Source organism: Dasypus novemcinctus, chromosome X, assembly GCF_030445035.2.
Source record: "Dasypus novemcinctus isolate mDasNov1 chromosome X, mDasNov1.1.hap2, whole genome shotgun sequence".
NCBI lineage: Eukaryota > Metazoa > Chordata > Mammalia > Cingulata > Dasypodidae > Dasypus > Dasypus novemcinctus.
The window spans coordinates 34,165,514-34,188,398 of NC_080704.1; the positions used below are offsets into that span (position 1 = coordinate 34,165,514).

Below are 22,885 nucleotides of genomic sequence, written 5' to 3' on the forward strand. Positions count from 1 at the left end.
AATACTACCCAGTAGAGAGGGTGGTATCATCCAGGGTCTAAACAATTTTAATAGTAACCACCATTCGTTAAAGACTCAAGTTTGCCAATTGTCGTCCAAAGTCCTTTATATTCATTACATGTATTCCAACAGTCCTACAAGACAGGGTTTATCAGACTCAGTTCACAGAGGAAAATTTTGCGATTTTCTCATGTTCACTTGTCTGGTATGACAGAGCTAGATTAGACCACTCACTTGCATTCATCTAGAACACTCAGTATTTTACTTCTACCAACCTGAGGATTACCTTCGTTCTCATAATATACTTTTCTTCTTACTACTCCAAATTATATCCCAGGAAATAAAAATAAGGACCCTGTAGCCAAAGTACTAAAATCAGTCCTAAGAAAGGAAGGTTAATATGGGCATAGTGCCCAACTTGGAGCTTGTCTGTGGGCTCTGTTTGCCTAGGGTCCTCTGCTCCTAGCCCCAACATTTCTCCAGAGCTGACTCTACTCAGGTGCTGCCACATGAGTCCTGACCCTGTACTTTCCCACATTACAGCACCTACCCCTGAGTCTTCCCCAGTGTGCCCTCCTCTCCAACTCTGGAACCTGACCAGCTGACGAGCTCTTCACTGTCTCCCCCTCTGAAAGCTGAATCCTGCTGTCAGTGGGACAGACAGCCCAGAATCACCTGTCCACTCCTGACCTAGAGCATTCCAAAGACAACCCTTGGCTATCCCATCCTTCACCTTTTAAACCCTCTGATACTAACAGTGCCTTCCACATAATTGTTTACTTTGGACAGTTAAGTTTATACACCTCTTCATCTCCCTTGGACAGCTCCAATACAAAGTGTTTTTCCAATGGATTGGTGAATAGAGTCTGATTTGACATAGAATCTACTGGTTTTTGGTTTATAACCCTGAAGTAAGAGGAGTTTTTTGGAACCACCTGATATTTGTAGTAGGATTTTAATGGGACACCTTATATGATACTGGCCACTGATATTGGCCACTGAACACATACACCCATGAGTGAGCTTACCTATGTAGTCAATAACCAAATCCTCCCTTGTAAGTGGTAGATGAGGAAAGACCATAGAAATTACTATATAATCAAATAGCTACTGGGCATGAACCCCTCAAAACCCTGGAGTCCTTCTAGGGTTTGGAAAAATTGTTCCTTGGCAGTTTTGACTAACGAAAAAAAAAATTCATCATCCTTCCACTGACTCTTTTCTGTATCTGCCCCAGGGGAAAACCCTGGTTTTTCAGTATGCCTAATGACACCTGTTCAAGTGTTCAAACATGTTCAGTCAGGTGGTGGATAGCAGAGAGTCACAAGTTAAGACTTTGACATGCTCCAAATGAAGGAGAATATTATCAACCTATTGTGATTGTACAGGCTATCGCAAAGGGCAGTGCAGAAAGGTGCATCTGAGTGACCAAGGGTGTACCCTCCCTACTGAGGTTTACAGGGCCCTTTTGAAAATGAGATGCTGTCCTGTATTTGAAAACACCTGCTACATAGTAGGCACTAGAATAATTTGGTGAATTTCAAGAAAAATTTGGCCTTTTATTGACCTCCTACTCTGTGTCAGTTTATGGAAGAAACTGCAATGGCCCATCCATATCATGCCTTGCTTTCCTTCCTAGGTTTATGGGCTGACTATATTCCCACTCTACTTGTAGTTAGGAAAGATCATGTGACAAGCCCTTGCCACAGCAATGGGAGCAGAAGCAACGTTTGTCCCTTGCAGGCTGTTTTAGCTTCCTAGCTACTAAAGCAAATATCATACATGGGTTGGCTTACCCAACAGGGATTTATTGGCTTATGGTTTTTTGAGACTAGAAGTCCAAAATCAAGGCATCAGCTAGGCTTTCCCCCTGAAGACTATGGCACTCTCTGGCTGACTTCTGTCAACCTTTAGTCCTAGGCTTTTTTGTCATGTGGCAATGCACATAGAGGCATCTTCTCCTTTCTCTTCTGGTCCTGTCGACTTCTAGCTTCTTGCTTCCCAAGGCTTCTCTTTCTGTGTCCAATTTCCTTTACTTAAATGGATTTCAGCCATATTGGGTTAAGCCTCACCTCATTAGGTGAGCCATCTCTTGATAGTTGCAGCTGAAGAGAACAGAGCAGCTGAGTAACAAAGGCCCTAGAATCCAGGCAGAGACTTCCTGCCATCTTGCTTCAACACATGGCAACTGACTTTGGTGAGAAACCAACCTTGATTGGACTCTTTAGGGCCTTGTAACTGTAAGCTTTAGCCCCAAATAAATACCCTTTTGAAAAGTCAACAGATTTCTGGTCCTTTGCATCAGCACCCCTTTGGCTGACTAATACAAATGTCAACAGGACATTAGAAGCAAGGATTTTGTCAGAATGACCAGGTGCCTGGGAATGGGTCCAGACAATGCACCCTCAATTAGTGAGGGGCATCATGTGGATCCAGGTGGAGAGAAATTTGCAGCATCCATGAGAGAGACCATATGCACATTCGAGTCCAGGGATTTCAGGGTTCTGAATCCAGAGTTTGACCTCAGATGGAGAAGGAACCAGAAGGAGAGAAGGTGGGAATCTGGTAGAGAGTCCAGGACAATTCACATGAATAGGCTTGGGAAATCTATGAATCATCACTGCCAACTGGAAGTTGTAGAGTCATCTGAGTGAGAAGGTCTATGAGAGGAAAGGACCAGAGGTATTCCACGCATCCCACCCTTCCTTAGAATCCTCCTTGCCTACTTTCAGGCAGATTATAGCTGACTCCTCTGCATCACCCTATTGATGCTATTGATGGATTCTGGGAAAGTACATCTTTCGGCTACCTAGGGGTTCCATGCATTCTTGGAAGTTTTCCAGGGCTTGTAGCTATCATGATGCTTGCTGGGGACTGGTATTTCTTCCCCTGTGGAGAGTGGACCTCATTGCCTAAGGCTGGGGCTATGTGAGTGGGTAGGATTGGTGAGTGATGCCCTTTGTCCAAGGATGAACTTATACCCATCAATACTCAGATACTTATCTGCTCTAAATACTGTGTCTGTTCTCAGAAGCTGGCAGTTCTGCAGTAACTCGAGTTTCTCATGATATACATACAGAGCAAGGAGCTGGAGGTAATCTTGGACCCAGGTGCCTGGAGGCTGGACTACAAATGCATTCTATATCTAACTGTACTCAGTAGTTGTAAAAAGTTTAGACATTGGACGTCTTATTCCAGCTGAAATCTTCTCCAGAAATCCAATCCATGAACATAAGAAAGACCCAGCAGTCTGGGTAAAGTGGGGACTGCAAGTCCAGAGTCCATCCTACTCAGCATCTCTTCTTCCCCATAGGGCAGTGCACGTGACACTCATCCACATAACTGTAGGGTTCCCCCTGAGCACAGCTGGGAAAGGTCAGAGCTAGAAAATCCTTCCTCAGACATAGATTTCATCCTGCTCCTGCACAGGCATCTATCTCTGTGAACTCCATTCTTCCCAATAGGCTGAATCCCAGTTTTGTTGCTTTGCTTTCTAACACTGTCAACACATGTGGGCCCCCGATTTCTGCACTCCCATCATACCTTACCACACAATTTTTTCATCTCCCCAACTCCTTACTGCCCAGTTTCCCTGACCTGGATATGCATAGGCACCCACTGTCCTAACCACTCATCTATTCTCTAGTTTCAGCACTTTCTTTGTTTGTTTTTTTTCCAATCCACCATCCTCAGTATTTTTCACAGACTGTTCTTTCCTGCTGACCCCAATCCCTGTCTCTGCTCTTTTCCTAGCTCACTTCAAACTTTCATTGGGAAAAAGAACTCTCCTACTCCCTTTTCCTGGTAGCCTCATAGTATCTAAGAACATGGTGTGCCTTCTCTGCCTTGTCATCCATGTTTCTTTCTCTTGAAAATATTCTCCATTCACATAAATGTATACAGACCTTCACCAAGTGCAGGAGGCTTGGCTCAATTTACCGTCATCTTTTGCCTCTCCTTCTTCAATGTGGCACACAATTCCCATTGACTGATCTTCAGATTGCTTAAAATCTCCACCAAATTTACTAAATTAAGTAAAACTTAGTTTCCTTTAAGATCACAAGCTGAATTGGCTCTTATGTGAATTCCTGTTTCAAGACACAGAGAGGAATAATTTGTGTCTGGTGTTCACAGACATAGAGTGTTCACACTTTAAGTAATGAGAGCTTTTTAAAAATGCCTGGTATTATTTGGCTTGCCTGATCACCAACACCTCAGGTACCAAGAGGAAAAAGTTAGCACTACCCATTTGTTGGGCACTGAACCCACAAAAGACATGAAGGTAATCCATATTCCTTTGAGGGTGGATCCATTTGTAAATAAGACCTTTGAAAGATGTTCTTATTAGTTAAGTTATGGCAAAATCGAACCAAAGTGTGTTTTTATCCATATTAGTGGAGGCCTTATAAAGAGAGGAAATTTGGACCCCGTCAGAGAAAGTTGCAGGGAGAAGCTAGAAGCCAGATGGTAGTGGGAACTAGAAAAACAGACACAGAGAGAAAAATCACCATGTGACAGAGGACTGCCATCACCAGAATGTTACTACTCTGGAAGAAAGCACAGCCTTGCCAACATCTTGAAACTTGGAATCTTAGATGAATATCTTGAACTTTGAACTTCCAAACCATGAGAAAATAAATTCTTGTTATTTAAGCCAACTGATTGTGTTGTATTTCTCATATCAGCCCTGGCAAACTAAGACACAATTGGAACTCAATATAAACTGCCCCCAGCCTTTGGGCTTTTGTAATGCACTATACTTCAACACGTTATTAACCTGACCATAGATTGCTATTATTTTCACTTTAACAATTATCTTTGAAAAACATTCAAGTAATAAAGAAAACAGTATTTTATATTTACCTATCTAGTTAAGATTTACATTTCTCTCCATTGCCTTGTATGGAGCCAGATGTCAATCTAGTGTCATTTTCCTTCTTCCTGGAAGACTTCCTTTAATATTTCTTGTACTGAACATCTGTTGCTGCTGAATTCTATCAGGTTTAGTATTTTTGAAACATTCTTTATGTCATCTTTGTTTCTGAAAGGTGTATTCACTAAATATAGAATTCTAAGTTGATTTTTTTCAGTACTTTAAAGTTGTTACACTACTGTCTTCTAGCTTATATTGTTTTTGAAGATAAATCTGCTATCATCTGTATCTTTGTTACTCTGAAAGTAAAGTGCCTTTTACCTCTGTTTACTTTTTATAAGTTCTTTGCAGTTTATTGGATATTCTTTTTGGGGGGTGGGTGAAAAGGGCAGGGTTTTTTTAATTAGAGAAGTTATATGTTTTCAGAAAATACAGAGTTCCCAAATCCCACCCCCCAAGTTTTCTCTTTTATTAATATTTGGCATTAGTGTGGTTAATTTCTTATAATTCATGAAAAAATACTATTAAAATTGTTCAATTAACTATAATCCATAGTTTACATTAGGATTCACTGTCTGTGTGGTAGAGTCATATATTTTAAAAACAATTTATTCCAGTAACAGATATATAACCTAAAATTTCCCCTTTCAACCACATTCAAACATAGAATTCAGTGGTGTTAATTGCATTTACAATTTTGTGTTATTATCAGCACCATCCCTGACCAAAAGTTTTCTGTCACCCCAAACAGAAATTCTGTACCAATTAAGCATTAAAATTCCATTCCCTATCCCCACTGTGGCTCTTGGTAACCTGTATTCTAATTTTTGAATCTATGAATTTGCTTATTCTAATTATTTCATTTCAGTGAGATCACACAATATTTGTTCTTTTGTGTCTGGCTTATGTCACCCAAAATGATGTCTTCAAGGTTCTTTGATATTTTTGCATGTATCAGAACTTCATTCCTTTTAATGGGTGAATAATATTCCATTGCATGCATGTTTATCCATTCATCAGTTGACAGACACTTTGATTTCTTCCAACGTTAGACAATTGTGAGTAATGATGCTATGAATTTGGGTATGAAAATATCTGTTTGAGTCCCTACTTTCAATTCTTTTGGTTGTTTGCCTAAAAGTGGAATTGTTGGATCAAATGAGAATTCTGTATTTAATGTCCTGAGGAACTGCTAAACTGTTTTTCATAGGAGTTGCACCATTTTACATTCCCACCAAAAATGAATGAGTTTCCTATTCTCCGCATCTTTTCCAACACTTGCTATTTTTCTTTCTTTGTTTCGTCCTTCCTTCCTTTTTTTTTTTTTTTTTTTTTAGGTACCAGGACCTCATAAGTGGGAAGCCAGCACACAATACCGAACCACATTGGCATCTCTGAGTTGGTTTTTTAATTTGTTTGCTTGTTGTTTGTCTTTTGTTTTTTGGAGGTACCGGGAACCAAACCCAGGACCTCCCATGTGGGAAGCAGGTACTCAGCTGCTTGAGCCACATCCACTCTCCCTTTTAAAATAGTAGCCATTCTAATGGACATGAAATAGTATCTCACTGTGGTTTTGGTTTGCATTTCCCTAATATTGAGCATCTTTTCATGATCATATCAATGGACACAGAAAAGGCCGGTGATGAAATCAAGCACCATTTCTTGATAAAAGAAACTAGAAAAAGAAGGAAACTTTCTCCACATGATAAAGGGCATGTATGAAAAACCCACTTCTAACATCATACACAATTTTGAAAGGCTGAGAACTTTCTCCCTTAAGTCAGGACAAGAGAAGGATGACTGTCATTATTATATTACCCAATATTTTACTGGAAGTTATAATTAGAGCAATTAGGCAAGAGAAAGAAATAAAAAGACATCAAAATTAGAAAAGCAAAAGTAAAACTTTCCCTATTTTCAGATGGCATGATCCTATATATATAAAAAATCCTGAAAAATCCACAACAAAGTGACTAGAGCAGATAAATGAACTCAGCAAAGTGGTAAAATTTGAATTAAACATGGAAGACTCAGTAGTGTTTCTGTATACTAGTAATGACTAATTTGAAGAAGAAATCAAGAAAGAATTCCATTTATAATAGCAACTAAAAGAATCAAATATCTAGGAATGAATTTAGTCAATGATATAAAAGACAATTACACAGAAAACTACAGAACTTTACTTAAATAAATAAAAGAAGACCTAAATAAATGGTTCCTTGTTGGATGTCGAATATCTTGAGCAACTTGTCTCATATATTTTGTCTGTGTTATGTTGTTGTTATTTCTGGTGGGAAGATAGATCTGGTCCCTATTATTTCATCTTGGCTGGGGGCAGAAATTCTTCCAGATTAACTTTCTTTAGAACATCTCAACGCCTTTAATAAGAGAAGGTACATTGTTAAACTTCACAAATGAAATGTAGTGTATGTTGGACATAGGAAAGGTAGGAAGTGCAGAATTGTATTCTAGATATTTATCAACTTATTTTAATAATTTTTATTTCACAATAGTTTTTGAATTTTTCCCTTCTTTATTACTCCTATTGTCATCTCAACAGATCAGGCCACTGTTATCTGAACTAATAAAATGCTTTTCCTCTTGGATTTTATATTTCCAGTATATCTCCCTCTAATCCATCTGACAAGATGGTAAATAGAAGGAAAGTTAACATCATTAAATTGGAGGCTGAATACCAAATAGACATTGACTTAGCTGCTTCAGGCTCCCCAGGTGTGGATACAGAAAGAACTTGCCAGAGCTGAGCTCAGTGGTTTGCCATGTCTATTCACTTCACGTCTAAGTGGCCTCTCCCATTGGTCCATTCCTCAGTCTGCAAAATATTAGTCAATTTTGAAAGGTAGAGGGCATCAACTAGACCATTTATTCTTTTTTTTTTTTTAGGAGGTACTGGGGATTGAACCTGGGACCTCGTACATGGGAAGTACGTGATCAACCACTGAGCCACACCCACTCCCTGACCATGTAGTCTTTTGAGTTTGCCACTTCTTTCGCCTTTTCCACCTTGCTGAGGTGTGGATAAAACCCTTGCAAAAAAGTAAAGAAATGTAAAAGATATTAACTCACTCCAGGTTCCTACCAACCTTATTACATCCATTAATGTGCTACATACCCACACCTTGTGGCAAGCAAGTTTTTATTTTATAGATCTAGTATAGACCTAGGAAATTATTATTTTTTAGTTGATCTTCTGTATTTTGTTACTTACAAAGATTTCTTATAAAATGACTAAGCTATATAAAAGAGAGGAAGGGAGAGGAATGGAATTTGTGTGATCTGCTTAGAGAATTTCAATGCTCTTTTTGGGCAATTAAAAAAAAAAGGATAAGTGTGGTAGTTTGAATTATGTACCTCAGAAAAAATATCATGTTCTTAATCGTAATTCATTCCTGTGAGTGTTAACCCATTGTAAATAGGATCTCCTGAAGATGCTATTTTTAGTTAAGGCGTGGTCCAACTGAATGCGGTTGGGTCTTAATCTGGATTACCAGAGGCCTTTATAAAAAGAAGAAATTCAGACGTAGAGAATGCCATGGCAAGGAACTAGAAGCTAGAAGTTAATGGAACCCAGAAGAAAGGAGAAAGATGGGAAAGTCAAGAAGCCTAAGGATTGCCAAGCAGCCAGAATGTTACTGACCCCAGGAGGAAAAGCCTTATAACCTCTGAAGCAGTGAGACAACAAATTCCCATTGTTTAATTGTGTGACATGTGTCATTGCGGTATGTGTCATAGCAGCCGTGAAACTAAAACAATAAGCAAATGACACATCTCGTTATGTAGTAGAAAAGGAAATACATGTTCATGCAGTTTTTGTACTCAAACTTATTTTTACTTGAGGGTTATTTATTGAAGAAATTTATATTGAGTACTCACTATATGCCTACCCTGTGCCCTTATAAAATACGTATTTTGTAAAAAATGCATAATTTGAATTACTGCATAATTTTTTTTTCTACTGATTCCTTCAGATTTTGAGAATATAGTCTAGATCAGGGTTTTGGGTTTTTTAAGAATTATTTTTTATTTATTTCTCTCGCCTTACCTGTCCCCCCTCCCCACCCCCCCACCAGTTGTCTGCTCTCTGTGTCCATTTGCTGTGTGTTCTTCTGTGTCCACATATATTCTCATCAGTGGCACCTGGTAAAATATGGAACGCTTCATGATTTTGCATGTCATCCTTGCGCAGGGGCCATGCTAGTCTTCTCTGCATCGTTCCAATTTTAGTATATGTGCTGCTAAAGCAAGCACTAGATTAGGGGTTCTTAACCAGGGGTCCACAGACCGGGGTCCATGGAAAAATTTCAGGGGGTCCATGAGCTTGCATTGAAAATTCGAAAAAACATTATTCTTGTGGGGACGCATTTGTGCGGTGTAATTTATTTATTAAATAATACACGATATAGTGTGGACTTAGTAAGGGGTCCGTGGTTTTCACCTGACTGGCAAAGGGGTCCGTGGAACAAAAAAGGTTAGAAAAAGAACCCCTGGTTTAGATCTATGGTGTCTAAAACTGTAGCCACTAGTCACAATGAGCAGTTGAAATGTAGCTATTCCAAGTTGAGATGTGCCATAAGTGTAAAATACTCTTTGGGTTTCAAAGAATTCATAGCAAAAGAATATACAATATCTCATTAACAATTTTTTGTAGATTACAGGTTGAAATGATAACATTTAGGATGTATTTAGTTAAATAAAATATATAATTTAAATGACTTTCATCTATTTCTTCTTATTTAATGTGGCTACTAGAAAGTTTAAGATTACACATGTGACTTGCTTTAATTTCTTTTGGATAGTGCTGGTCTAGTTCTTACTTTTTCAACAGGTTTTAGGCCACGTTTTCCTCAAAGAATGAGAAGACAATAATGTTTTCAGTGTTACTAATAATTATCAGGACATTTCTACTGCTAATAAATCATTAGCATTTACATTGACATGCATATCAATATGCATACATATATATACATACATTTAAAGAAGTGAGAGAAATGCACTATGATAGATTCAATTATTGTCCCCAGTCTTTCAATCCTCCCTGCATCCCCATTCTTGCCATGACTTCAACATGGGCAGAATGCACTTTCCCATTTATCTTCTTTGGGCTTAGTCATGCGACTTGCTTTGACCAATTGTTGTGACTCAAGTAGGGGCTTGAAATGTGTTTGTGAATTGGGACATACTCTCTTGCACTTCTGCCATCACCATTAGAAAAAGTCCCAGCCAACCTAAGCATGAAGTAGAACAATTTCACCCAGCCAGTAGCACCTTGAGAAAAAATGGTTGTTCTCTTACGATGAGTTTTGTGATTATTCATTAAGCTATAGGAGGTAACTGATAAGTACCTCAAGGGCTAGCAATGGTTACAAGCAATGTATATTTTCATTTTTTATGTTCTCCTTTTTTTCCCACAGGGACCTGACATTATTATTAAAACTATTTTAAAAGTTAAGAAAAATACTTTGAAAGGTAGAGTAAATTCCAATTATAGAAGTTAAGAAAGTCTTAAAATGAGAAAAATAAGTAATATTTTACAAAAGAATAATGTCATACACTCAGTTCACCTATAAGATGCAGAAAAAGTAATGATTATCCGTATACCATATCCTCTAAAGATGGTAGATTAACAAAGCAAATTTACATCAGAGAATAAATCCCTGAAAGTTCATGGTTTGCTGTATAGTTAACAGAGCATAGTTATCTCACACCATCTAGAAAGGCAACATACAGTACTTAAGAGCAGGGAATTCTGGAACCAGATACCTGGTATTTGAATCCTGTCTCTACCACTTTCTAGCTATGTGATCTTGAGTACATTGCTTAATTTCTTTGTGCTCTTTTCTCATCTGTAAAAGTGGAATAATAATAGCACCTAACAATAGGATTATTTTCAGGGTTAAATGTAAGACATTCAGAGCAATCCCAATGAATTCCTTAAGTACTAAGTATGTGTTAACTATTATTTCATTAACAAAGCATTTTGCATGTTAAGGAATTAATTGACACTTTATACAAAAAGAATGGGCCCTATAGATAATCTTAACACTTTAAAACCTAATTTAGAAATAATGACTTCTAACAGAGGTTTTGGTCACATTGATACTCCCTAAAACATTTCATATCAATTAATCAATTAAAAAATTAATGTTTAAGAAGTTCAGACATAGTTTTTAGAAAAATTATTAGCCTTAATATCTCATTCCCCATTATAGAGTAAATGATGTGCTTCAATAGGGAATCATTTTATTTTCTGTCATTAGTAAATAGTTAAGTTATGAAGAGCTGAGGAATTTAACTTTGTCCACATTTGGACTATAAAGATAGTTTGGTATCCAAGGATACCTCAATGCATTTTTTTTTTACATCTGATCATCTCTTTTGAGAGTAATATGGAAGAAGGATTGTAACATGTTCGAAATGCTCTGTAATCAAAACATTTCGCTTTGGGGTCCAATCCTTAAACTCTAATGTCCTCAAGATTTCTGTCGCTGGCTCTTTTCTGTTTTCATTATGTAAACTCTCCCTTGACGATGTCATTACTCCCATGGCTTCAACCATTATCTAGATGCTGATATCTCTCAAGTCAAAATTTCCAGTGTTTCTGTTTATCAGCCAGTCTATAAGATACATTTACTTAGATATCTGTCAGGTACTTCAAATGGAACCTTCCTCAAAACTGAACTCAAAATTTTCTCCTCGCCACCCTGCTCCTCCTTTTTATATTTCTCCCTAAGAGAAGAATGCACCACCAGACTTTCAGTTACCCTTTCCAGGAAGCTGAGAATCAACATTAGCCCCAACATATTTCTCAGACATTCAGTCTTTCACTGAGATCTAGCATGTGTGCCTATATCTTAATAGTCTATCACCACAATAATGTTACATAACAAGCCAGCCCAAAACTCAGTGATGTCCCACAATACACATTTATTTTCATAATCTCAGGTCTGTGGGGTTTTTTGCAAAACTCTGATTCAGGCTGTGGATCTTCAGATTTGGTTTAGGTCTACTATGCACATGTTAATTCTGAGGCTCAGGTTGAAGGGACATCAACTGACTGTGGGTAGGTTTTTTTCATAATCACTGGGGTCCAAGAAGGCCAAGCCAAATTATGTAAGTATATTCCAAGGCTCTGTTCACATCACATCCACTAACATTCTATTGGCCAAAGCAAGTCACCTTGCCAAGCCCAATGTCAGAATGGCAGGGAAATACATACTGCCTTACATGAAGCCATAAGAAGGTGTATATGTGCAAAGCTATTACAGGGAACTGAAGAATAGAAATCAATTATTCAACCTACCACAATCTGATAATATCATTCAAATTTATTCCATACTCTACAGCTCACCAATGCCTCAGTTTATCCCTCTTAATTTCTCCTCACATTAGTGAATAACCACAACTATTCAATGGAATTCCATTCTTGATCCCACCCAATGCATTATTCACACACACATTGGAGTCATCTTTGCACAATGCAAATTAGATTGCTACTCTCACACTTAAAATATTTATATGTGAATTGTGACAAAGTATATATTCCTTAGCATGTCAAATAAGACCAGCCTTGTCCTGGATTTAGCCTCCTTTTAACCTATGTGTGACAGTTTGAGGTTTTGTGAATCCCAGAAAAGTTCATGTTCTTTGAACTAATCCATTCCTGTGAGTGTGGGACCATTTTATTGCATTAGATTCAGTCAAGGGAACTTTTGATTAGATCGATTTTGATTAAATCACTTGAGGGCCTTTGATTGGACTGTGTTAGTGAGGCATGACCCAGGGTAGGACTCTACCCTCTTGCTGGAGTTTTATATAAATATCACTAGTGCCTAAAAATGCCTGGCATATAGTTGATCCTAAAAATAAGTGTTTGGTAAAATAATAATTGTGAACGACATTAATCCTGGCAATATTATTTCTTACCTTACTATATTTTGCCAGCATAAATATTAATTATGTAAGAAACTATTTGAAACTCAGCTTGGCCTCTAAGCTGGTTATGAAACTGAAAAAGTACAATTTTTCTTAAATGCCTTTTGCTATATAGCACAGCTTTTCTCGTGTAGGTTTTATCTTGTTTCTAATATCTTTCATAATCTATACTCAGGGTTATTACCTTGAAAATCTCATCTCAGATGACTTGTTAAATTAGAACAAATTCAAAGGGAAAGAAAATGGATGTTTCTTGCATCTCATATGGGAGAGAAAGCTCCTAAACAGACCTTTATTGGGAGCCAATTATATTTTAGGGAATTTATGGGAATGAAAACAAATCAGCAGAGTATATCTCTATGGCTCAGCATGGTAGCATGGAAAGAACATCAGTTTCAAAGACATTTAGGCTGAGTTCTCTATGTCAACTTTGCCACTTTCATTTATTTAATAAAAACTTTGGAGGTATCTACTATGTGCCAATCACTATAGTAGTGGATACAGAGGTGAAAAGCAGAAAACCTTTTATAGTTCAAGGGGAAAGTTGGGTATGATAGAAATTATTATTTACCAATATCCAGTTTTCCTCTACTTCTGAGCAAATAGAAAAATTGCTCTTCCTTTTCCCTTTTAAAGTTAGATTTGGCTAAATGACTTGTTTTGTCCAAATGAAATAAGGATATGTGTCACTTCCACGAGGACACATTTAGTAGCTAGTGCTTGACTGTCCAGCCATCTCTTACCTGACTATACCGATCATGAAAACAAAAGGTGAGAGCTATGTCATAAGCTATTGCAACTTCTGTCAGCGTAGATCCCTGAGTAACTACCGTGAGCCCTCCTCCTGACCTGTTTTGAAGATACAGCTTCAGAAAAAAAAAAACTTTGCGTTTCAAGCCCCTGATGTTTGGGGGATGTTTATAACAACAGCATAACCTAGACTAACCTTGCAGATACAATATGCATAGAGTAAGTAATGATGAGTAGAAGATTATAACAAAAGGAAAGGCACAGGGTGCCGCTGAAATTAATGACAGAAGGAATGACCACTGGATGGTGGTTTAGAGAAGACTTCCTTGAGGGAATAATGTTAAACTGTGGGATAACAGTACAGTCACTAACCAAGTGAATAATGTTAAATGGAAAAGTAAAGGCTGAGGATTAAATAATCTGATATATTAAATATGCCTTATAGTAAATGATTAATAAATACTAGTTCCTTTTCCTCATAATGTACAAATTGGTTTCTGCTGAAATATTTCTTTGTCATTCACTAGACATGTGTGAGGATATTTCGTGAATTTAAATCATCAGTAAGTTGATTGCGTCTATGACTGATTGTATCTACAATCAACTGAGGAGATTGCTTCCAACAAAGAGAGAAATATCATCCAATCAGTTGAAGACCTTAAAAGGAGAAGTGATGGTTTTAATAGTCAGAGGGAAGAATTTCCATCTCAACTTCAGCCATCCCCAGCATCTCCTGGGCAATCTACCAAAAAACCTTCATCGGAGTTCCCAGCTTGCAGCCTGCTCTAAGGAATTTAAACTTGCCCATCCCCACAGTGGCGTGAGCCAATTCTTATTTTTAAAATCTCATAATATTTATATAACACACACACACATACATATCTCCTGTTGGTTCTGTTTCCCTAGAGAACTTTGACTCATACAACAGGTCCTACACCTGTCCATTCTTCTCAATCTCTCCCAATAGCCATCTTTGGCCTTTAATCAGAAGATAATGCTAGCCCCTTTAATTGTCTGCAGGAAAAAAATCCACTTCTACCAAATAGCTATGAACTAGTTTTAAAGAATCTTAAATGGCTTCTTCTTTTTTAAGACTTTTCAGGCAGAACTGCCAAAGAACAGTCTCCTTGAATCACCACAAGCACTTCAAGCTCAAAATGTCAAAACAGAACTTGTGGGCTTTCTCCTAGACCACGGTCTCCTCCAATCTTCATTTCAGTAAATGGCCCTACTATCTAGCCTTTCTCTAATGTTTGAAACCTAGCCATCATTCTTCTCCTTCTTTACCCTTCTGCTTTAAAACCGAGCACCTAGGCCTATTGATTCTACTCTCAAATCGTACTTAAAATCTTCCCACATATCTTAATTTCCACTAAATTGTCCTTACCATCACTATTCTCTTTGATTTCTTTATTTGCCTTCTAACTGATTTGCCTTCATCTGCATCTATGTATCCCCTCCAATCCTTTCTTACTGGAGAAATAACTTGAGTCAAATCTCAAGTTCAGGTGTTGGCAAATGTTTCTATAAAAAGCTAGGTAATAAATACTTTAGGCTTTGTGGGCCACATGGTCTCTGTTGTAACTATTCAACTCTGCCTTGGTAGCACAAAAGCAGCCCTAGATGATATGTAAACAAATAAAACTTTAGTTACAAATACAGACGAAGGATCAAATTTGGCTGGTGGGCCATAGTTTTACTGCTGTAGACATGCTCTGTGTGTTTGTCCCACATAAGTCTCTTCTCAAACTCTCAAGTCCTCCACATTTACTGCTTCCTCTTTCTGGAATGTTCTTTCCTCCTTTCTTTCCTTATTTCTTTTCCATCTTCTAGCCTCACCTGAAGTGTCATCGCATTAGGAAATCTTTTTTACATTCCCTTTACTCTCAACTAGTAGAGTTCCCTTTCTATATGCTCTCAAAATACTCTATGCTTTCCCTCTGTAGCATTTTTTTCCAATTATATTTTAACTATATTTAAATAATGATCTGTATAATTATTTGTTTGAAATCTCCCTCCATGTGTCAGGGATTGTATTCACTGCTGGTTCCAACAGATCAAACACAATACCTAACCCAGAGTAGGTGCTCAGTAAGTATTTATCAAATGATTGATGGAATGAATGAATGAGTGAATGAATGAATGAATGATAGAATGCTTAGACCTGAAATTTTACTTTTGGACCAACAAGGCAGTGGTAGGGTTTCAATGTGATTTCATTGGCCATAGTTTAAAATCCTTGGCTAATCATTCCAGCTGAAAGGGTATTTAGAGTAATGTCCTAGTTTTTCAGTGACTGTGGAGAAACAGCCTGAGTCATGAAATCCTACCACCAACTGAACACCATTGATCATGAGATTTTTTAAAAAGATTTATTTATTTTATTTATTCCCCGCCCCCCCCTCCCCACGGTGGTTCTTTCATCTGTTTGCTCATTGTTTGCTCACCTTCTCCAGGAAGCACCAGGAACCGAGTCCACGACTTCCCACATGGGAGGTGAATGCCCAGTGGCCTGGGTCCCATCTACTCCCCACAGGCTGCAACATCTGCTGGGTTGTGGCACCTGCTTGTTTAGGCATCTGCTCATTGCAGCCGGTATGGCATCTTGCTTACTGCAGTGGGGGCAGGTAGTAGCTCATTGCAGCAGGTGCAGGCACCTAGCTCGTTGCAGCAGGATGTGGCATCTAGCTTGTTGTGGCAGAGTGCAATATCTAGCTCATTGCAGCAGGTGTCTGCTTGTCCTCTCCAGGAGGCGACATCTAGCTCATTGCAGCAACTGTCTGCTAGTTCTCTCTGGGAAGCACCAGAACCTGAACCTGTGACCTTCCATGTGGTAGGCAAGCACCCAACTGGTTGAGCCACATCCTCTTCCCAGTCATGAGATTTTTAAAAAAGATTTATTTTATTTATTTATTTCTTCCCACCCCCTCATTTTTGACACTTGTTGTGTCTGTTCATCTTCTTTGTCTCTTTAAGAGGCCCCAGGAACTGAACCCGGGACCTCTGATATGGGATAGAGGCAACTAATCACTTGAGCCACCTCCACTCCCTGCTTTGTTGTATCTCCCATTGTTTTTCTTCTTGTGTCTCTTGTTGCATCATCTTGTTGTGTCACCCAGCCACAGCTGCCCGTCATGTCAGTTTGCTGTCTTGCTTGTCCTCTTTAGGAGGCACTGGAAACCTCTGTTCCCTGCTTTGTTATGTCTATCATTATGTTTTCGTTTTTTCCTTTGTGTCTCATTGCATCAGCTTGCTGCACCTGCCCATCTCACCAGCTTGCTATCTTCTTTAGGATGCACCAGGAAACGAACCAGGGGCCTCCCATGTGATAGGCAGGAACTCAATCATTTGAGCCACATCTGCTTCCCAGAGTCATGAAATTTTAATAAAAAGTAGTCCACAATTTTTAAAAAAAGGGAAATGAAAACCAAAGTAACTATGTGGTATAAGAAATTAGACATAAAATTGAAAACTTTGACTGAAACAACACTCCACTGCTTTGAAAAACAAAGAATTAAATCTAGGGTTACTCATCTCTATTATGTCCCATTTGAGCTCAAGTCCCCACCTTGGGCTCTCCATATCTCAATTTTTTATTAGACAGCCAAAGGGGTGCTGATGCAAAATACCAGAAATTGGTTGGTTTTTATAAAGGGTATTTATTTGCGGTAGGAGCTTACAGATACCAGGCCATAAAGTGAAGCTGCTTCCCTCACCAAAGTCTATTTTCATGTGTTGGAGCAAGATGGCTGCCAACGTCTGCGAGTGTTCGGACTTCCTGGGTTCCTTTCTTCCCAGGACTTGCTTCTTTCTGGGTTCAGGGTTCCTCTCTTCCTGGGGCTGGCTTCTCTTTCCTCTGTGAGCTTACTGCCCAGAGCTCCAGCTTAAGGCTTCAGCATTAAACCCCAACATCAAAAACACTCCAACTCTGTCCTTTGCCATGTCTTTTATCTGTGAGTCCCCACCCACCAAGGGGTGGAGACTCAATGCCTTAATGACATGGACCATTTGAAGCCATAATCATAACTTAATCATGCTCAGGTACAGACCAGATTACAAACATAATCCAATATCTATTTTTGGAATTCATAACCATATCAAACTGCTACACTCAGTGCCCAGGTATCTTGTCTACTCCATGTACAGGATCTGATGCTACCAGTGTTTCTCCTCAGGCCAGTTAAGAGCATGAGCATGAGAATTGGATCAGCCAGAGATCAATCACAGAAGCAAAACCACAGGTAATGAAGTAAAGGGTTTATTATAAGGATTTGACCTTATGTTATTATCAGGCTCAGTTCAACTGTTTATTCTGTAAACAGTTACAGATGCTGAGCCTGGAGTTACAGAGCAGCTTGAATGAAAGATGGGTGTGTAGTAGGGGAGAGTGAGACACTGAAACCTGCAAAGAACAAGCTCGAACCTGTATCTGTCTCTCACAAGAACCCACATTGGCAAGTTCCTGTTTGCAAACCTCTGATCTCACTACCATAGGTGATCTGCAAGGGAAGCTGGTACTCTCACCCTGGATCTACACTTATTTCACACTCAGGGTCTGGAAAAGTTCAAGGAAAAGTTCCAGTGATAGTTAGAGAAGCTGAGAGCCTAACTGCTATCCATGTCAACAAATGAAGAGCAGATCCACACAAATATAAGTAAGCTGTAACAGGGTTCAACCTACATGGACCTTTTGAGAGTAAACATGGCTATTGCTTCATTTCAGCCTTCTGAGTCTCACTCCTGTATCTAATGCTAACTGGAAATATATAGGGAGGAAATTCTGAGAAATGTATATCATTTTAGCCAAGTCAATGATGCATTACAATGCCACCACAGTAAGCTTTGAGCAAACACAATAAAGGAGTGACACTACATTCCTTTTTTATTTTATTTGCTTGTCTTGAAGTATTTATTTATTTTTAACTTTTAATTTTGAAATATTTTTAAACTTACAGGACAGTTACAAAAATAATACAAACCTCACACCAAGAATTCCAACATACATTTATCCCTCCAGACACCCAGATCCACTAATTTTAATATTTTGCCACATTTGCCATATCATTCTATCTATTTCACCATCTTTAATATGGCATCTCACTGCCTTCTTGCCTCCATGATTTCCAATCGGCATTTAATCTTATTGTGACTCCTTTGTACATGACATATTGCTTCTCTCCTGTGGCTTTCAGAATTATCCCTTTCTTTTGGCATTTGACAGTTTGATTATATATAACAAGTCACAGTGTAGGTCTATTTGGGTTTGGAGTTCACTGGCTATCGTGGATGTGTATATTCATGTCTATCATTACATTCGGGACTTTTTAAGCCATTATTTCTTTGAATATCCTCTCTGCCCCTTTCTTTTTCCTTTTCCTTCCAAGATTCCAACAATGTGTATATTGGTAACCTTGATGGTGTCCTGCCTATTCCTCAGGCTCTGTTCATGTTTTTCTCATTCTGTCTTTTTTTCTGCTCTTCAGAATGGATGATTTCAATTGTCTTATTTTCAAGTTCACTAATTATTTTTTCGGCTGGCTCAAATCTTCTAATGAACTCCTCTAGGCAATTTTAAATTTCTCTTGCCATGGTCTTCAGCTTCATTTGATTTATTTTCATAATTTCCATTTCTATACTGATACTCTCCTTGTGTTCATTTGTCATTTTCCTGATTTCCTGTAGTTCTTTGTCCATGTTTTCCTTTAGCAAATTTATGACCATTTTTTCTCTGAATAAATGATTTTTCCTAATTTCTCTTTGCATTCGCCACATGAATTCTTACCAATACGAATATTATTAGATTATCTGACATAGTATGGAGACTGCAGGAACTCCTGAACACATTAAAAACAGTGTTTCTTCAGAATGTGAGTTCTCTGGTAAGTTTAAAGATTAAATCTATGGCTGAAGTCTCTTAAATATGCAAAAGACTTATAGTGTGAATTGTTACATTTAAAATAAGAATACTGACAGATGAGTTTCTCAAATTGTTGACATTCAAAGGGATTCTTTCCATTTCAGTAATCTTCTATTGTCTAAGGCTATAAAAATTAAGGTTTACCCATATATATGATATTATGGCTTCTGTCCAGCATGAATTCTGTTGTTTATGACTGATGTGGGCTATGGGTGGGAGGCTCTTTGTCTCTTCGGAGATAACCTTACCTAAGCTGTCTGTCCTGACTTGTGGGTGTGGGATGGTGAGTGACTGCAGCTACCTGCCCTTGGTAACCATGGCAACGACTCCAGTCCCAGGAAACAGTTTATCAATGCAAATTCTATAAACTTTAAATATTCAGGGGAAATGCAAACCAAATGTGCTAAAAGCTTATCTAAAATGTAAGAAGTCCATGCTAAAAGCTTACCTAGGATGTGGAAGATATATGCTAATTCAAGCCTATTGAGAACTGAAACAAAAGGACCATTTGGCCTTTCCTCTCTGTATAAAAGGAACTCAAAAATTCTTGTTCAGGGCTCGGGTTTGAAACAGAAAGCTCCGAGTCCAGCCGGCCGCCAATAAACCATTTTTCCTTCTCAAAATCATTCCTGAGTCCTGGCCTTCCTATACGCAAATAATTGAACCTCTCTCAAATTCTACAACATGACCATTTTTAAAAGTGTTTTCTGATATGTTGCAGGTCACATCTTCCTCACTGATAGTTTCAAAAGCTTTGAGCTTCTCCTTTGCCTGGGTCTAACTTCCTGTTTCTTTGTATATTTTTTAATCTTTTGTTGAAACTTGGACATTTTGGTATTTTAATGTGTTAATGTCAGAATTTAGACTCTGAAGCATCTGTTATTCAAACTTTGTTAGCTCCTGACTTTCCTTGAATGACAAGAGGTAACAAAAAAAAGAAGAGAGAGAGAGAAAATGCCCCTTTCTCAGTTTTTTTGTAGATTGACCTGCACAAGTGCTTTCCTTCATTGTTTATTCAGACAATGAGTTTAGAGACAAGCTTGAGAATGAAGTGTAGACGCTTCCCTGGTCCTTTCTGCATATATACCTTGTCTTGGACATACCCACAGCCTAAGAATTTCTCCATTTACACAGATACAAATACCCCCTATTCTTAGAATGCAGTTTTCTAATCCCTTGCCCCAGGCAGCCACGACTAGACTGCTCTCCCAGAGCAGTTCTGTAGGAGAGCTCTGCGAGCTCCCTCCTAAATGCAGGGTAAGTTCTAGAATGGTGAGCCTCAGATGAGAGTCCTGGTTTAGTCCCTCAGGCTGTCACCAGACAAATTACTCAGAATTTGGGCAGAAGGTTACTCTACTCTCTCCAGAACGGGGACCAGGGACCTGTACTGGGAGTGTGGGATAGCTTGGTGCCAAGCCAGTGAAGAGATAGGGAGGGGCCAACCAGAGCTCCACAAGATCCTACCACTTTTAAGTAAATTTTTTCTTGATTTAACATTCTCCTTGTTACTGCGGTTCTTTAACTGTTTCCTAGAACTTTTAGAAAGATGTTTCTGCCAGTTCTTGCTGGTTGTTCAAATCTTCTGTGGAGATACAGAGTCCTGAAGTGTCTCACTCTGCCATCTTGATCAGGGTAGGCTTGAGACTACATTCTTTTAAAATGTGCTTCCATTGCATGGTTTTGTAGTGGGAACCATTATAATTTGCAGGGGAAAAAAAGACCTGTACGATTTCAAAATAAAATTGCAACATTAAAGAGGTGTATGAGAAAAATCTCAATGGCCCAGTAACAGGTCTATGTTGTTGCAAATGGGATTTTAGGACTTAAATATTTCAAGGCAGTGAAAACTGACTGACATTGATTCTTCTGAACAGGACAAATCCCAATAGTAAAAAATTACCAACACACTCATGTGTCTTTATTTTTTCTTTTTCCCCAACGTTTATGTACCTTATAAAAAGTAGTCATGGCTGTGGATTCAGATTCTGGTTACAATTCATAGAATACTGGAAATATAATGGATCAGAATATCAGAGACCTCCTACATTCTAGCACTATCTTTGTCTTTCAATTTTGGTCTTCATTTTCATGAACTCTAAACAGTGGTTTGGGTAGTCCTTGAGATCCTTTCCAAGTATCTCCTTCTGATTCTGTGCCCTACAGTTATGCATTCTTCGGGATACTAGAGCAATCTTCCAGAATCTGAGAACTCTACTTAGTGAATCTTGAAATAAAAAAGTAGGTGGCTACCAGGATTTGGTTAGAAAAGGAAGGCATCGTTTCTCAATCTTAGACAGCCAGGTGGCAGTGTTGCCTCTTGAAAGATAGTCATCAGAGGTTTATAGGTTTGAAAATGGGTTTAGGGCTTGACCCTTGGCATTTATTTTATTATTTGGCTGACTCCAATCTACCTGTACTTCATTTCTCCCAGCCATATCACTGGAGCAGCAATACCAGCCTGTTATCTTACTTTTAAAAAAAATAACTTTATTCTTTTTTTTTTTCCTAAACACACCTGGGATTCCCTGGAGGGAAAATACTTGCCTGGAACACTGTATGAAGAAAAATTAAAATACAGTTCCTGACTGCCCTTCCCATGGAAAGACTCACTATCAGGGAAGCAGTGGTACTGTCATTACAACAGATTCTAGAGAAACTGATTTGAAACCTATAGCCAAAGAGAATTACAACAGATTCTAGAGAAACTGATTTGAAACCTATAGCCAAAGAGAAGATAAGTTTAGTCCAATCCACATGCCTGCAGGGTAATTAGTGAAATCAGATTAATCAGATACTTGCTAGGCAGCAAGCTGATTTGACTGACAACCTGGGAGTACAAAATAACTGGGTAGTGAAGTGGAACAGACTATAACGTGCAAGATTGCTCCCAGGATTGTATGGAAATCCATTATTTTAGACAGATGCTATATTTTGTAGACAAAGGATCTTTAAAGCTGGACATATTGTAACTTTCCCATTTGATTCTGTTTCATGCCCCCATGAACCAGGGATTGAAAGGTAGCATTAGAGAGTAGAATATTTTAGGAGATTCTTTCCAGGTCCAATCTGGTACCTGTCATCAAGGTGGAGGATGTTACTCTAGGGCTTTGACACATCTCATCTTATCTAACCCTCATTAAAAATAAAAATAAAAAACAACCCTATCTGAAGCAGGAAGAGCAATTATCACTCTCATTTTTTCATAGTGATGAATTTGAAACTCCCAAACGTGAAATGTTAGATTTGAATGTGGCTTCCAACAGAATATTTTTTTGTTAGTGAGATCTATAGGAGTTGCTGATTATCCATACTCAGACTGCAGCTGGAAAATCCTCTCTTGAAATTTTGCTCAGAGTAGAAAAATCTCACACAACTTTGGGCAAATCATCAGC

At 38.4% G+C, this 22,885-nt stretch overlaps 1 non-coding gene across 1 annotated transcript; it reads right to left on the minus strand.

Annotated features, from left to right (window-relative positions):
* Positions 1 to 9,035: 9,035 nt before the first annotated feature.
* LOC111767312 (U6 spliceosomal RNA) lies at positions 9,036 to 9,142 on the minus strand. The gene has a single exon (XR_002799165.1). It is a non-coding gene; the product is annotated as a U6 spliceosomal RNA (small nuclear RNA).
* Between the last annotated feature and the right edge of the window lie 13,743 nt (positions 9,143 to 22,885).